This window comes from Balaenoptera ricei, chromosome 10, assembly GCF_028023285.1.
Source record: "Balaenoptera ricei isolate mBalRic1 chromosome 10, mBalRic1.hap2, whole genome shotgun sequence".
NCBI classification, from domain to species: Eukaryota; Metazoa; Chordata; class Mammalia; order Artiodactyla; family Balaenopteridae; genus Balaenoptera; species Balaenoptera ricei.
The window spans coordinates 63,940,324-63,956,917 of NC_082648.1; the positions used below are offsets into that span (position 1 = coordinate 63,940,324).

Below are 16,594 nucleotides of genomic sequence, written 5' to 3' on the forward strand. Positions count from 1 at the left end.
CGTAGGGCCCCCTCCACCGCCCTCCCCCTGGCCTCGCCGTCTCCTAGCAACGCGAGAGGGAGGCGGGTCCAGGACAGGTTGCCTAGCAACAGAACCGTCCGTCTTCCCCCGGCGACCTCCAAACCTCCCGCGCCAAGCTTGGGTTCCTCGGGTTCCCGCCTCCGCCCCTTACTAAGCCTCCAGCCGTCTCTTTTCTACCCGCTTCGCTGGAAAGGAACTCGCAACCTCTTCTGTTCCCGGGAAGGGCCCAGGCCCGCCAGCCTCGCCCCCCGCTCACCTCGTCCCCCGCTCACCTCGTCCCCCTTGCGTGGTACTGGGAAGGGTGTAGGCAGGGGGCCAGCCACCGGGTCCCGGCTTGCTGCATCCTGCCGGCGAGCGCTCCTTAGTTCCCGACGCTGTCACGGCCTAATTCCTGCAAGTCTCCGGTCCCCGGTAACCATTTTCTCTCCCCGCCCATTTTTCCCCCTCAGAACAACAGTTCTTTCCTTCTGACCACCTCGGCGGCGTCTTCTGCTGGTTTTGCTTCTCCTAACTCAGTGGGTCTCCCTGGCTTCCGGGATGCTCTTCATTGCTACCTCTCCATCCTTTTACTAGACTTGCGATCCTTTAGGGCTTTCGATGGATGAAAATAGCATGTTTGTGTATTGTCTGGATGCTTTATAATGAGGACAGTGTTGTTTCATCTTTTTGAAAAAGTAAATCCCATGTAAAGCCTCAGGGCCTGTGAAACCTCATGGCTATTTTTCAGTTGAAGCTGGATTGACTAATGTTAACTCTTAAAACAGTGGTTCTCGAAGTGTGGTCCGAGGGTCCCCAGACTCTTTCAAGGGGGCAGTCAAAAGTATTTCCATAATAATACTAAAATGTTATTTGCCTTGGCACTCTCATTCTCTCATAAGTGTAGAGTGGAGTTTTACAGAGGCTACATGACATGTGATATGGAAACACTGAAAACAGAAGCAAATATTAGAATCCAGTCATCTGCTGTTCAACCAGACGTTAAAGAGATTTGCAAAAACATGAAACGATGCCACTCTACTCAATTTTTTTTTGTTTTGAAAAGTACTTTTCATATAAAGATTATTTTCTGTTAAAATGAAATGAAATAACGAATGTTTAAAATGAAATAACGGGGCTTCCCTGGTGGCGCAGTGGTTGAGAATCTGCCTGCCAATGCAGGGGACACGGGTTCGAGCCCTGGTCTGGGAAGATCCCACATGCCGCGGAGCAACTGGGCCCGTGAGCCACAATTACTGAGCATGTGCGGCTGGAGCCTGTGCTCCGCGACAAGAGAGGCCACGACAGCGAGAGGCCTGCGCACTGCGATGAAGAGTGGCCCCCGCTTGCCACAGCTAGAGAAAGCCCCAGCACAGAAACGAAGACCCAACACAGCCATAAATAAAGAAATAAAATAAATAAATAAAGCATGACACAAATTAAGCAATGTGAATACCATCAAGCTTTAAAAAAAAATGAAATAACAAATAACTACTCTTAAAATTTCTTAATTTTAATTTCAAATATGATAATATAGGTATCTATAATACACATAAAAGTTCTTGGAGTCCTCAATTTTTAAGAATGTAAAGGGGTCCTGAGATTAAAAAGTTTGAGAACTATTCTCTCTTGTATTGCTTGAAACTTCTAACTGCTTAGAGTTATCTATTGTAATTCTCATGTTTAGCAACAACCCCTATTCCATTTTAGAGTATATGGTTTTTTTCCTCGGCACTCCCCAACCTCATTGAAATTAGTTGCCTTTCCCACTCTATGCTACAGATGACTGAGTTTATCCATTCATTTTGGTTTTTCTTATGTGATTATTTTGTTCTCAACCTTCTGTCTTCATATACATCGTACTTGACAATGATGTAAGGCTAATAAGGATTATAATCACATCAATAATGACTCCTCATGAAGAATCTACAATACACAAACTAGGTAGACCAGTGCCCAAAATGTCAGTACTCTTGGCACTAATTTCAATGGAGTCCTCAAGAGCACAGCAGCCTAATCAAAGGTAAATAACGTTCACCTCCTTTCCATACACTTTGGTGGTTTGAACTTCTGAGACCAAATTGAGAAGTTAGCCTTCATGATGGTTTCCATCCCACTCCAGGGAGCCCCACCAATTTCAGGCACTGATTCAAGGCTCCTAATTTCTTCAACCCCCACTGCCATATTTAAAGGCTTCATCATTACCAGTTTATATTCTCTCTTTCCCCTTTACTCCAGCTCCTTCCTCCAGCTTCCTCCTCCCTTTCTTTCAATTATCCTAGCCAATCTAAGGAATGAAACACGAATAAATTGCTAATAAGTCATGCCTTTTAATGTGATCTTTTGAACCACAGTTTGTAAATCTAAACCTCTACCATTTAAGACCCAGGAAGGGCAATCATTTATGCATTAATTCAACAAATATTTATATGTCAGGAACAACTTGACACACTGGAAATACAGCATTGAACAAGAAAGACATGGTTCTTAATTTTATTGAACTTGTGTTCTGGTGATGTGGGGCAAGTGATAGACAAGTAATGAAATAATCTTAGGTATTAGTAAGTGAAAGAGCTGTGGAGAAAATAAAATCACATAAAGGGGTAGAAGGTGACCGATCTGAGCATACCCTTGAGATTTTCTCATGGCTTAGACCCCCTTAGGCCCCCAAATCACACAATGTAGTTAACTCATGTAATTAATTTACAATAAATGGTGGCTCTGGTCACTGATCGTGGATCATGCTAAACTTTTCGTTAGAGTTCCTTTTTTCTTCATTCCCCATTAATTTCATTTGGTAGGTGCTTACAGCATTATAGCCCAGTGGTTTAGCAGTGTGGCTTTGAAGTCAAATAGCCCAAGTTTCATCCCTATTTCATTGTGCAATGTTAAACAGCACGTAAGTTGCTTAACCTGGCACCTGACAGATAGTAAACACTCCATAATAGTTAAACGTTATAACCCTCTTACTGAGGTTTTGTTTTTGTTTTTGTTTTTGTTTTGTTTAAAGGTTGAAGGGACTGCCCTGAAGTCTAATCACATCTGACTCTATTTTTTGCGAAATATTTTATCAAAGCTATCTTGTCACAAATTTGAAAACATATTTTCCTGAGCTGAAGTAATCCACACTGATAACCACAAAAGGACTATATTCCACATTTCTCAATATTGGGTACAGACACTGTAGAGCTCAACCAGAGAAGTCAGGGACAGAGATGCTGTCTTAAATATGCTTGTGTCTGTAACTGTCCCTAAGTGGTAGGAAAGTACATAGGCTTGAAAGTCAGACAGGCTTAGCTTAGTCCTAACACTGTGACCTTGCAAAAGTACTTACACATTCTGACACTTAGGCTTCCCCATCTGAAAAGTGCATTAATAATTCTAATAAAATTTGCCTCTTCAGCAGCATGAAGTAGAAAAATATACGTAAGCCCCCAGAGCAGTGATTGCATTTAAGTACCCAATAAATGTTTATTTTCTCCCCTCACAATTAATCAATATGTAAAATATGGCACCAATCATAATTATCATCTAAAAAACTACACATTTAAATACCTTATCTTAGTTTTGAATCTGGCAAACATGACAAGTGTTTTTATGCCCTCATGACAAGTGTTTTTATGCCCTCAACATGACAAGTGTTTTTATGCCCTCTGCTCTCCCCTTCTTTTTTTTTTCCATTTTTTTTCCAAATTATTATATAATTGCAACATAAAATCAATCAAAATTCCAGTGAGGAATTGTGGAAAAGTTGCCTTAAATCTCTTCCTCTACATCCAAAAGGAGATTAATATATATATATATATATTTGGTTATCTTAATTTTGCTATCATTTTGAGTTGAAATTTTTATTAAAATGATTGTAGATTCACACACGATTGTATAAAATAACGCAGAGATCCGCGTAAACTTTACCCAGTTTACCACGATGATAACGACAATCCACAATCTTATTCAGATTTCCCCTTTACTTCAGTCCTCTTGTGTGTGTTTGTGTGTTTAATTTTCTACAATGTTATCACGTGTAAGTTTCTGTATCATGTCAGGCAGGATACAGAACAGTTCCTTCACTGCAAGGATCCCTTATGTTGCTCTTTGATGGTTGGTTTTTTTTTTTTCTTTTCTAACTTACATGCCAAATAAAGTTCTACTTTCCCAGATTTTACTTTTTTTCCTTGTTTCTCACAAATAGACGACTTAGGGAGAAAACAAGCCATTTCTATGTTCAATATTTCTTATCTGAACTATTTGTAATAGACTTGCAATTGGTCTCCCTATTACCAATCTCATTCCTCTCTGGCCTATATGCCAAAGTTATGGTTCTAAAATACAAGTCTAATAAACTCTACTTTGTTCTAAAACCTTCAATGGCTCTTTGATGTCTACATGACAAAATAAGACTTGCAAAGCCCATCCCAATCAGAATCCATCCTATTTTTCTAGCCATACTTCCCTCTACCCACTTTCATGGACCCCATATTTTATAATTTTTGAACTACTCACCAGACCCTCAACATGACAAGTGTTTTTATGCCCTCTGCTCTCCCCTTCTTTTTTTTTTTTTCTTTTTCTTTTTTTTGGCTGCGTTGGGTCTTCGTTGCTGCACGTGGGCTTTCTCTAGTTGCGGCGAGCAGGGGCTACTCTTCATTGTGGAGCACGGGCTCTAGGCATGCAGGCTTCAGTAGTTGCAGCACGCGGACTCCAGTAGTTGTGGCTCGTGGGCTCTAGAGCTCAGGCTCAGTAGTTGTGGCGCTCGGGCTTAGTTGCTCCATGGCATGTGGGATCTTCCTGGACCAGGGCTCGAACCCGTGTCTCCTGCATTGGCAGGCAGATTCTTAACCACTGTGCCACCAGGGAAGTCCCTCTCCCCTTCTATTAATCCTTCAACAACTAGTTCAAATCTTTATCTCCTCTGGGGAACCTTCCCTATCCCACCAGGGCAGAGCTGGCTGCACTCTCTTGCCTGTTTTTAAACAACTCTTTCCTGTATGTCTGTATGTATGTTCCCATGTTTCCTTCTCCCCCAACACACACTACACCAGATTGTCAGCTACTACAGGGTCGGGTTGGTTCTTGTTTGTGTATATCCCTGGCTTGAACAATGACTACTACAGGCAAAGGCCTTCAATAATATTTTTTTGAGGGATGAAATGAAAGGAAAGAAGCAAGGAGGAAAGCAAGAGAGGGAGGGAGAAAGGAAAGAAATGTTATTGAAAACAAACCAGAAGTCATAATGCTTTATTAAATAATCCTTTTTTGAAGATAATTGTATCAATTCTATATTTATCATAGAGTCTATGTGAGAAAATTTGAGAATCTAGTCTATGCAAGAAGATTTTTAGATATGGTTTGGATATTGTTTGACTGGATATTATTTTCCCTCATGTATGAAATAACTTGATGATGAAAAGAAACTAAAGAAATACTGAAATCTCTGAGATCATAATGAATAAAGAAAATAAATTTCATGGTATTATTTGGAGACAGTGGGAGTGTCTGTTATTGGGAGAATTCATAGTGAAATGTGGTAGATGCACATCATAGAGAATTATGCAGCAGAACATGGGATGTAATATGGCAACAGGGATGAATCTGTAAAATGTAGTGCTTGCAAAATAAAACCACAATCAGGGAATCCCCTGGCGGTCCAGTGGTTAGGACTCCACACCCTCACTACCGAGGGCCTGGGTTCAATCCCTGGTTGGGGAACTAAAATCCCACAAGCCGCATGTCGTGGCCAAAAATAAAATAAAATAAGATTAAATAAATAAAACCACAATTAGATATCATTACACACCTATTACAACTGCTCAAATTAAAAAAAAAATAACTGATGGTACAAAATGCTGGTGTATATGTGGAACAATAGGAACCTTCATTCATTGCTGGTATGAATGCAGGATGGTCAGTCACTAAGTCAGTTTAGCAGTTTCTTATAAAGTTAAATATACACTTACCATAATGAACCAGCTATCTCATATCTGGGTATATACCCAAGTGAACTGAAACACACACAAACCTAGAGGGGAATATTTATAGCAATTTTATTTGTAATTGCCAAAAACCAGAAGCAACAAAGATATTTTTCCACAAGTGAACGGATAAATAGTGGTACAATCGAATACTACTCAGAAATAAAAAGGAAGCAGTTACTAATTTACTCAACAACATGTATGAATCTCAAATGCATTTTTGCTAAAGTGAAAGGAGCCAGATTCAAAAGGCTATATATTATGTAATTCCATTTATATGACATACGGAAAAGGCAAAATTATAGGTATGGAAAACATACCAGTGGTTGCCAGGGATTCAGGAGTGAAGGGTTGACTCCAAAGGCACTGCAGAGGGAGGGGATGTTTTAGGGTAGGAACTCTTCTATACTCTACAGGTAGTGGATACCTATAGACTTGATGCATTTGTCAAAATCCATTTGCTGTATTCAAATTAAAAAAAAATCCACCAAGATGATGAGGAATCCTGGGATGGAATGCAGGCTGTGACAAATTAATCTAACTATATTATAAATATATAACCTCATTGAAGGGGTAGGTAGAAAAGGAACTGACTTTGGAAAACAGTGTTTTGACTAGATATTATAAGGCTAAAGGCAAAAAGAGCTACACATAAACTTTGTACTCTGTTTGGTAAATCTGTTTCTCATAGGGCTAAGTATTAGGAATTTCAAAACTAATTTACCTGTACACCAGAAAATCTATATTAGTTTGCTAAGGCTACCATAACAAAGTACCAAATTGGATGGCTTAAGCAACAGAAATGTATTGTCTCACAGTTCTGGTTACTCACAGTTCGAAATCTAGGTGTTGACAGAGTTGGTCCCTGCTGAGGGCTGTGAGGAAAGGATCTGGTCCAGGCCTTTCTCTTTGGCTTGTAGATGTTCATCTTCTCCCTGTCTTCTCATCTTTCTTCCTCTATGCATGTGTCTGTGTCCAAATTTCCCCTATTTTTAAGGACACTAGTCATATTGGATTAGAGGCCACCCTAATGATCTCATTTTAACTTGCTTACCTCTTACCTCTGTAAAGACTCTCTCCAAATAAGGTCACATTATGAGGTACTGGGGGCTAGGACTTCAACATATAAACTTTGGGAGAACACAGTTTAACTCATAATAGTAGACTCAAACAAATAAGTAAATAATTGTAGATAATGGGAGCCAGGTCTCTCATTATTAGAGAAAATGTCATAAATAAGCAAGAAGAGAAGGCTAAAATGAGCCCTGGGGTGCTGGATTAGGGCCAGAGACATCAGTAGAAATTCATGTTTATAGATAGATAGATAAATAGAAGATAGATAGAGAGATAGATAGATAATAGATAGATGTGTGTATTCATAGGTTACTATACATACATATCCTTCCTAGCTCTGTCCATTGAGAGGGCCTAGAAGCAGTGACATTCCAGCAGCAATAAGCATGCCCAGCAACCTGATTTTGATTTCTAAATACCATTTTCCTAGAAAAGGAGAAATGGCTGACTCTAGGACTGGGGAGGGAAAATATGAGTCTGGAATATCTTATAATGCCAAAAAGGAAGGAAGTCTGAAAAAAGATAAAATAAAAGTGATGGAAGCATGTCAAAAGGACACAGGAGCCAATCTGAAAGAGCTCCCAATGTCCAAAGCTGAAAAAATTTCAGCAAGAAAATAATTATGGCATTGGATTATAACCCAAAGAATAAAATAAATATCCATGAGTCCATAATGATACAAAAATTATTTAATAAATAAATAAATATTGGAGAAGTGACAACTTTTCTTTATAGAAGAATTCCAAAGAATAGATGTAGATGCTCCTCCTTCCAGGAGGTAAAGATTAATTCTCTCCGCACCCCCTCCCTTGGTTGTGGACTGGACTTAATGACTCACTTCCAAAGAAGAGTATGGAAAGGGAAAAAAGTTAACTTTATAGTGGAGAGAACTGGCAAACAGCACCAGGTTTCAGATCAAGGTTAACACCATCAGTTATAAGTCATGTTACTGTCAAGTACTCCCTGATGTGGTGGGGCAGGAATTAGTACATCCATTTAATTAGTACACTGTACTAATTAAATGCAAACAGATATATATTAAACACATTACAATGGGGGTAGAAGGGAAGGAGAGTGTAGTACAGAAATAAAAAGGAATCAATTTATTAATCTAGAAAGGTCTTACCAGGGAGCAGGGAGGAGTTACAGGATAAGTTTTTTTGTTTTTTCTTTTTTGTTTTTTAAAGGAGTGGAATGTGGCTATGCACCTTTTGCCAAAACTAGACATTCAATATTTTTCATTTCTCAATATTCTGTCTCTGCAGGATCAAATTGTGATTCATATTTTGAAAGCTTATTTCTTAAACTAGAAGAAGCAAAGAGCAGTAAAGTTAGATTTGTATCAGTTGTAGCAGAGTAAATTTGAGCAATTGGAGGCAACTAGAGACAAAATATGGAAATAAAGAAAAATCAAGTCGACAGCAACAACAATAATAATCACTAACATTTATTAAATGTCTTCCATGTGCCAGATACTGTTCTATAGAGTTTTACAAATATTAACTCATTTAATCCTCACAACAACCCTGTGAGTTACTGTAGATGAGGAAATTGAGGTTCATAGGGATCCAGGACCTGTCCCTGGGCTACAAAGCCCATAAGTGGCAGAGCCAGGATTTGAATCCAGGCAGCCTGGCACCAAAGCCTGAGCCAGTCATCATGTCCTTTCTAGTGAAGCACGTTAGGATGTCTCAGAATTCAAGCAATTCACTCTAAGAGAAACAGACATGTAAACAAGTAGTTGCGACTCAGTGTAAGAGAAAAGAGAAAAGAGTATCAGAAGTTACACTGAAAACAATCTTGAAGGGGAAGATTTTCATCACACTTGCTGTGTGATGAAAGCAGGACATCACTCCTGGCAAGAGAACAGCCATATGGAAGAAGTTTGGGTCTAGTTGTTCAAGGTCATACAGGAAATACAGTGTGGATACAAAACTGCTCAAACAAGAACTTCTGCCTTTGGCCGGGCATGGATTTCGCAAACAGAAAAACTCTCATGTAGTCATGAAATATGTTCATTTCAGGTATTTGTCAGTTCCATTTGGGCCAACTTTCAGTTGTCAAACTGAATCTCTACTTAACTCCGGAAATGTGATTTCTTAGTAATAGAAAATGCATTTACATATTTCCACACAGTTAAGGTTGGAGTCTTTACAGGTCATGAACCAAATTAAATCTATTTTCTGAAATCGTATGAAACCATCAATTTTACAAATAGTTTTGAAAAATACATCACAGAAATCCAGAAAAGATAACAAAGAACAGGGGCTGAGAAGCAAACACTGTGGCTTACTATGTGTTGGGCATTGTTCTAAGTTACCTACATATTTTATCTCATTTAACCCTCACAACAACCCTGTGAGGTAGCTACTATAAATATCACTATTTTATAGATGAGGTCACCAAGGTACAGAGAGGTTGAGTAACTTATGCAAAGATGCAATTAGTTTAGTACCTGGGGGAACCAGGATTTAATAAAATCAGGTAATTCCAGCCTGAATAGAAAGGAGTGATGCTATTTGGTTCTTTGATTTATTTCTTAATTCAGCATATGGTATAGTATGGCCTAGACCATGGTCACAAACTCAAACATCTACAGTTGCCAGGCCAAGAACATATTGTGTGAAGTCAGCCAGGTATCGGACAAAGGGAGGGGGAGGGATTGTGAACAACCCCTCAGCTCCAGCCAGCTGTAGTCACATGGACTCGGTATTATAAGATTTTCCAATTTTTCAAGAGAAGCTGACTTTTATATGAAATCATCCAATATTAGGAGAAGGAGTGCACAAAATGAGTTCAGTTCTGGACATGCCGTGTTTCAGACAGCTGTGATGCCTCCAGCAGTTAGAAATCTGAAAATGTGCACGCAGTTCAGGAGAATAACTCCTGAGTGGGAAGTACAGATTTAGAAATCCTCAACGCAAGGAGTGTAGATGAGGATGCCCATAGACAAGGTAAAAAGAAAATAAGAGGACCAGGAACCCCAGCATTTGAACAGCTGGCAGAAGAGGAAGAGCCAGCAAGGAAGACCTAGAGCAGGAGGAAAGGGAGAGGAGAGCGGAACCTGCGATGCCAAAGGAGGAAGGTGAATCAGACAGTATCTACCAGCCTAATCTTGTTCAGAGTTGATGTACTGACTCCCTTCGGTGAAAGAGATCCCAGACCTCAGTAAGAAATATGACAAGTTCAAAGAATTATTATTTAAAGCCCAAGTGGGCTATGACTTTCTGGTATCAAAATTAGCACCAGAAGAGGATCCCAGAACATTCCTACTGCTAATCACTTTGATGGCTCTAACTTAAAAGGTAAAAGGACTTCACTTCCATTTTTCCAACTTTAGTGATATTTTATTAGTATTATAATTATTATTTCATTTCTTCAGGTGTTCTTTTCTAGTAACCAGTTTGCTCTTATGACACATTGAAAGTTCTGAAATACTTAGCACCAGAACCACCAATAATAAAAACTGTGATTTTAGTGGAAAAGCAATACCCATTTAGATTTATAATTACATAAAAACATTTCACACCTACAAGTTAAAACTTGGTTCACTCATCAAAAATTATGTATAACTTTGCTCAGACACATTTTTTCCCAATGAATTTAGGACAACTGCTCATATAACAAGAAAAGCAAATTGAGTTCCAGGGAGCCAGTAAATAAAACCCATTTTCCCTGCCTGAGTTTAGAACCAACTGAAAGACAGATGCAGGAGGCAAGCAAAGGGAGATCAAGATAGCACGGATAGGGTAAATTGGAGAACATGGCTTTGTACTTGCAGTGGATTTCCTCAGACCTCACCTCTAACACAGGCCCCCCCGCCTCCCTGCAAGCACAGGCCCTCCTGTACCCCCAGCAAGGCAGAAGACAGACCTGGACAATTAATTCTTAATTAAAGGGAACCCAAGAAGGGACTGGGCTTTGTTTGCCCAGTTCCTTCTCCCAAACTCCCCAATCAGGTACATCACGCCTTCTGCCCTGGGGATAAATGATCCAGTCAGAAAGAATAAAGCAGGTTTCTCTGGTGGAGTTTCTTCTACAAGGAAACTGGAGGCCAGGGAAATGGAGGCCCCTTTGTAATACTCCCTACTGGCTTATCTCCTTCCAAGCTCATCCCACAAGGCGGGTTCCATTATCCCCACAGAACAGTAAATGACTAAACCTGGACTCAGTCCCAGGTTGTGGGATTTTAGAACACTGACCTTCATACTACCCTGAAGGCTATGCCCCAGAGGTCTGTGGTTAAATGGAATAATCCCATTTAAATTCATTGCATGGGCAGTTAGGGAAGAGGCAGTAATGATATAGCCCAAAAAAAGGCACTGTAATGAGACTCAGAAGACCTAGATCATGATTGCAACAATGTTCCCAAATGGTTGCTTGGCCATGGTCAAGTCACTAAACTCTTTGTTACTTAGTTTTTTGATCTGTGAAACTAGTTTAGCAAGTCCTGCCATCCTACTGTCTAGACCATCAACTGAGATATTTCATAAAAGCACTTTGAACCAGCATCATGCTACAGTAAAAAAGACAAATTATTTGCAACAAAACTATTATTTAAATAATCTTAAATAAAATTGGAAAAGCAGACTTTTTCTGAACGTTTACATTATAAAAGCAGATGCTCTAGAGGCTGACAGAGGTGGATTTAAATCCCAGAATCCTCCACTCACTACCCGAGTAAACCTGGACAAGTAATTTAATCTCTCTGAACATTGAAGAGGATCAGAACACTATGCCACCCAAAATATGCCACTTTGGCAAAAGGATGATTTTGAGCTGAGGCAACTGAAAGTCAGTAGATGCAGGGAGAGCTCTCTGCCCTCCCCTCATTGCCTGAAAGCAGGATATAAATTTCCCTTTGAGGAAGGTGCCTCCCCTATGCATCCAGGGACAGAAGAGTGACTCCTATCATCAAAGATGGAGAGTCAGCACCAAGATGAGTTTGCATAAACAGAATTTACTAAAATAGCCCTTATCTTCTATTCGTTTCCCCCATATATTACTTAGTCACTTCCCCACAATTTATCATCCCTTTAATCTCAAGTTCTCTTTCCTTAGTTAAGAAGAGTATAAAAGGTCCAGAGTATAATTGCTTCTTTGAGTTTCACTTATTTTCTGTAAACTCCTGTGCATGTAAATAAAATAAAAATTCTGTCCTTTTTTTTTCTTGTTAATCTGTCATTTGTTTTTTTGTTTGTCTGTTTTTTCTTTGGGCTGTGCCGCACAGCTTGTGCGACCTTAGTTCCCCGACTAGGGATTGGGGTGAGGGTTTGATTCCTGGTCAGGGAACTAAGATCCCGCATGCTGCGTGGCTCCACCAACAAAATAAAAAAAATTTTTTAAATGTCAAAATAATTTACTTATGTAGCAAGAAGTCTGCTTCTCTTAGTTTCAAGCATCAGCACATAAATATACGTTCATCATTAATTCAGTCATTCAATTAACAAAGTTCTACCAAGCAATTGCTATATTTAGACGTTGAATTTTGTAACACTGGGTATACGACTTTATGATCTAGTTGCGGACATATCCCAAATAAACATAATAAAAGGAAAATGTACTATAATAAGGAATAAAATTCTATGAAAGTTACATAACCCAATGTCTCAATTTCCTTATCTGTAAAATGGAGATAATTCTGATCCCATAGGACTGTTATAATCATTATATAAAATAATGAAGTTGAAATTAGAAGAATGATTTCCACACTCACAGCCCAGGCAGCCTGGGGAGGAGAATATCCCTAGTGGAGACTTTTCCTTACCCACGAAAATCCAGTCTCGTTTCCTTCCAGGGTACATGGCTACTGTCCTAGACTAAGTTCCTCAGCCCCCTGCACATTGAGTTATGACTGTGTTCCCAAGTTCTTGCCAATAGAACATGAGCAGAAATGGCATGTGCTGCTTCTAGGCTTGGATTTTAAGACATTTGATTTGCCTTCTCCATATTCTCATTGACTTTCTAGCTATAGAGACTGGCTTGGTGGCTAAGGGTCTTCAGCAATGCAGATGAGGACCTGCCCCAGGAGGCGATGGAGAAGCCTAACACCTACCTCTGATCTGGATCACCCTCTTCGTAATAATTACATGACAGAGAAATAGACTCTATACTCTTTAAGCTTCTGTAGTGTTGTGTCTCTGTTATAGTGGTTTGGTCTCATCCAAGCCAATACAGCTGTGGTCGAAGGATTCAGCTGGGCTTAAATCTTTCAGATATGTCTTAGTGTAACTAGGAGTCTGGCCATAAGAAGTAAGTGGCTCAGTGATGAGTTGGCTTCTTATTTCTGGCAGCCCTAAACAGATAAAACTGGAAACCTGGGGATAAAAAGATGAAGGAAAGGAATGAATACTACTCTTTTAAGCTATGGTGAAGCATTGAGTCCAAAGTAAGTGAGGCAGCATTGCTAATTACGGGACACGTAGGGGAAAAAAATGTGTTTCTCTTCTGCCTTGCAAATTTACTACATGGTATATTCTTCAAGCACTAATATTTTCCCTTCACGTGTGTGTGTGTAGGGTGAGGTGGAAGCTAGCAGTATTTATGTGTGTATGTGTAAGACAGAGAGAGACAGAGACACAGAGGCAGAGATACTGTGAGACCAGGATAGACAGAGAGAAATAGAGAGAGACAGAGAGAGGGACAGGAGAGTCAGAGAGATTCCAGATCCAGTAGTTACTCTCTGGATAATGGGACAAAAAAATAAAGAGGAGGGTCTAAAACTCATTCTGGTGGACAAACCTCAAAAGGTATCACACAGGGGTACGCACACATATTTTGGCTGCCCTTCAGAACTTGGATTGCTGGGTGATCCTCCTGGGACACCACCATAGACTGAATGTTTATGTCCCTCCAAAATTCATATGCTGAAACCTAACCCCAGTGTGATGGTATTTGGAGGTGGGGCCTTTGTGAGGTGATTAGGTCATGAGTGTGGATCCCTCATGAATGGGATTGGTGCCTTTATGAAGGAGATCCTGGAGAGCTCCTTCAACCCTTGTGCCACATGAGGACACAGCAAGAAGATGGCCATCCATGAATCAGGAAGCTGCTTCTCACCAGACACTGAATCTTCTGACCCCTTATCTTGGGCTCCTTAGTCTCCAGAACTGTCAGAAATAAATGTTTGCTGTTTAATCCACACAGTATATAGTATTTTTGTTATATCAGCCTGAATGAACTAAGGCATCACCAACCCCACTCCAGAGACATACACACTGTGCTATGGGACTTGGAGTGACCACTGGCAGCATCCCAGAATGCTATTCTATGCTGAACAACTCAAACTCAGGGGAAAGAATGAGGATCCTGGTACAGGTTCTGTGTGTAGAGAATGAGTAAGCAGACAGGTAAACCTAAGAAGAGGGGAACCAGATGAGGAACTAGCGATACCTGCAAACAGTCTAGAGTGGTCCCACCCAATGCAATAGTCACTACCCATGTGTAGCTATTGAGTGCTGAAATGTGGCTGGTCTGAATTAAGATGTGCTCTGAGCGTAAAATACACATCAGATTCCAAAGACAGAACAAAGAAAGAATTTAAGATATTTCATTAATGATTTTTTTTAATATTTATTTATTTATTTATTTGGCTGTGTCTGGTCTTAGTTGCAGCATGCAGGATCTTCATTGCCGCGTGCGGGATCTTTCGTTGAGGCGCGCAGGCTCTTTAGTTGCAGCGCGCAGTCTTAGTTGCCCCGCGGCATGTGGGATCTTAGTTCCCCGACCAGGGATCAAACCCGTGTCCCTTGCATTGGAAGGCGGATTCTTAACCACTGGACCACCAGGGAAGTCCCACTAATGATTTTTAATATTAATTACATGTTGAAATGATAATATTTTGGATATATTGGGTTAAATAAAATATATCACTAAAATCAATTTCACCCATTGTTTTTTACTTCTTTAAAATGTGGCTATAAAAATTTTTTAAATCACATTTGTGGCTTGCATTACATATCTTTTGACATCACTGGATTAGACCAGGGGTCAGAAAACTTTAACCCATTGGCCATACCCAATGCCTATTTTTGTAAATAAAATTTTATTGGAACACAGCCAAGTATATTTGTTTGCATATTGTCTATGGCTGTTTTCCCTATAATGGCAGAGTTGAACTGCTGCAAAAGAGACAAACTATTCAAAGTCTGAACTATTTACTGTATGACCATTTACAGGAAAAGTGTGCTAACCTCTGGTCTAGACTATGGGAGAAGTGATATTTAGCATTCAGTTTAAAATTATTTTCCTGTGAACCCTATCATTTCTTTTAGTAACCCCAGCTTTAGGGAAAGCCTGAAACAACTCTATAGGCTTCAGTGGGATGTAGGGGAAAATAAAGTGAGGAAAATAGAGAATGTGAGACCAGCCCCACCCACACCCCCATTCGTCCTTCTGCCGGCATTTATGTAGGAGCAGCTGTACCCTTTCAAGGAATTTTAGGTGGAGACCAACATCAAAGTGTGTGTGTGTGTGAGACAGTGGTGTGAGTCCCCTTTGAACTGAAAATGATAGGGAGGGACCCCACGCTGACAAACAGTTCAAAAGGGAAACCTTCAAAAGCAAACTTTCTATTCTTTAGAATCGAGGGCCCCATGTGGCTGGTAATGGGGTGGGGAAGGCAGGGTGGCAGATGCACTCTTCGCTAATGTATTTGTGAGGTGTCCTACATTCTACATAGGACAGAACAGTGTCCTGGTTAAAGGGTGCAGAGGTGTGGGTTCATGATCCTGGTTCTGCCACTTTCTAGCAATCCTGCTCAAGGTTTGTGATGATGAGATGAAATCATGCTTCAGTGGCTTGCACAGTGCCTGGCACATATCAGGCGTTTAGAAGCTTATTATTGTTTTCTTTTATAAAATACTGACTGTTTTAGGAAGAAAGAAGTAGAAATGATCTTAATTTTTAAAAATAATGGGCGTTTTGGAGAAAGCTGGAAAAGCAATAAGGAGGAAATGTATTCTAATTTGTTTTTTGTTTCTAAATTGTGTCTGACAATCCATTAAATGAGGCTGTGGTTTTGGTTCCTTTGGCTGGTGCTTTTGACTCGTCTTCCTGTCTTCCTGCCTGCAATGCCTAAGTCTGCAGAAGGGATGACATGATGAGAAATAACCCTACTTGAAAATGAAATGCTGCTTTAGATTTGCCAAAAGATTCCCACTTTCTGAAATTCTCCTTCTCCTTCTCTGGCCTACTGTGAGGGGCTATTTCATTTCTACAGGGGCCTGAAATCCACCACTACCCCCTTTCCCTAGAATTATCCTAAGAGTTGGACAATGTAATTGACTCCAGAAGGTTATGCCCACACAACTTCTAAGGAGAAGGAAAGGAAGAGGCCTGGATATTTATTTTGTTGTGTGTGTTTTGGGGTTTTTTGGTGTCTGTTTTCCTGCTATTGGAACTTGATTTGTTTCCTATTTCTAGTTAAATGGTTCAGAACCCTCTTCCCTGAGGCTGGGGCTATGGCTATTGCCTGTGTATGTGGAGTAGATGGCCATCGCTGTTATAACCTTACGCTAGCAGGCATAGTTTCTTCCAACCTTCTTTCTAGG

At 40.1% G+C, this 16,594-nt stretch overlaps 1 protein-coding gene across 1 annotated transcript in view; it reads right to left on the reverse strand.

Annotated features, from left to right (window-relative positions):
- Window positions 1-6,727: 6,727 nt before the first annotated feature.
- The window catches only part of BBS10 (Bardet-Biedl syndrome 10), a 179,663-nt gene continuing 169,796 nt past the window's right edge, over window positions 6,728-16,594 (reverse strand). Inside the window, exon 4 of the transcript XR_009505215.1 lies at window positions 6,728-6,955. The gene's annotated coding sequence lies outside the window, so the exon portion shown is untranslated. The remainder of the gene's footprint in view (window positions 6,956-16,594) is intronic.